Raw genomic sequence first — 1,216 nt, 5'->3', positions numbered from 1 at the left:
ATCAGTTAACAGTTGGATGCTGCATGAACTAAAAGCTTTTTCCACCTGTGATATGTCGCAGGTCAAGGAGCCGATCCTCCATTATCAAGCCCCACAGGTCCCAGTCCACTGAGGGCGGCGGAACAGCAGGACGACTAACCCCGTAGGCCAGGCGAAGATGCAGAGATACAGTCCAGTCCCTTCAGGTGCTTGAAACTTGTGAAGATAGTGAGAGCGCGCCACCCCCAGGCAGATGTAGACCCTTGTCCCTATAGCTCCATCCTTGGCGGCAGAACGTAAGCGGGAGAGACTTTTGTCCCATGATGTTTGTTTCATGGGAGAGAGGCTGCGGTGAGAGAGATTGCGGAGCAGCGACGATGGACGCAAGTTTTCCTTTTGCCTTGCGGACTGTCGCTACTGTTCTGTGGTCTGTACTCCGGCGAGCCGTTTGCTTGCCGTATGGCCGAGTTTCCAAGCGCTGCTAGAGCATTGCGCCTCCCCCAAATCTGCGCGCAGCTCAATCCTGCAACCTAGAATCCGAAAGCTCAAGCCCAAACGCGTGCGCGCGCGCGCGACAGACCAGGCCCCGCCCCGCCGCTATGCCACCGGCGGCGGCGGCCGCGGCTTCGAGTACTGCGAGCTGTGCCGCCGGAACCACGACCGGGGCCAGGGCCGGCGCCGCCGCTACTTCCCCGCCCACCCCGGCCGCCGCGCGCCCCCCTCCACGCCTTCCCGCATCTGGTGCCCCACTTCGATTGGTAGCTTGTACATACTCCTCAATGCCTTCCAGCATCTGGTGCCCCACTTCGATTAGTGCGCCTAGGATTTTGATGCAGGTCGCAGCAGTTTGGATGGCCCGATAGAACACTCCACCCAGCAAATGCTGGTACAGCAGGATCATGGTGCCGTTCAAAGGCCGGTATGGTTTTTAGAAAAAAGTAGTATAGTTTATTATGCATATTGGATTATATGATCAGCTAAAATGCAGTTACTCCGTTGAAAACAAGTGCAGTTACTAGCCACTAGCCAGGCATGACCATGTTATGCAGTGAACTTGGTTAACTGCAAAGATTGTTCGGTAAGAGGATTTTTCTTAATAAAAATCCAATTTAGTCTTCCAAATTCATTCTCGTTCAGAAAAATGTTTCCCAAAATTCATTGCCAATTTAGTGCAGAGTTTTATTGGTTATTATGTGATGGAGAAAGATGCCTGACATGCTGGCCATTCCAGAAGCTA

Source organism: Triticum dicoccoides, chromosome 5A (genome assembly GCF_002162155.2).
Source record: "Triticum dicoccoides isolate Atlit2015 ecotype Zavitan chromosome 5A, WEW_v2.0, whole genome shotgun sequence".
Lineage (NCBI taxonomy): Eukaryota > Viridiplantae > Streptophyta > Magnoliopsida > Poales > Poaceae > Triticum > Triticum dicoccoides.
This window is presented reverse-complemented; position numbering follows the sequence as displayed.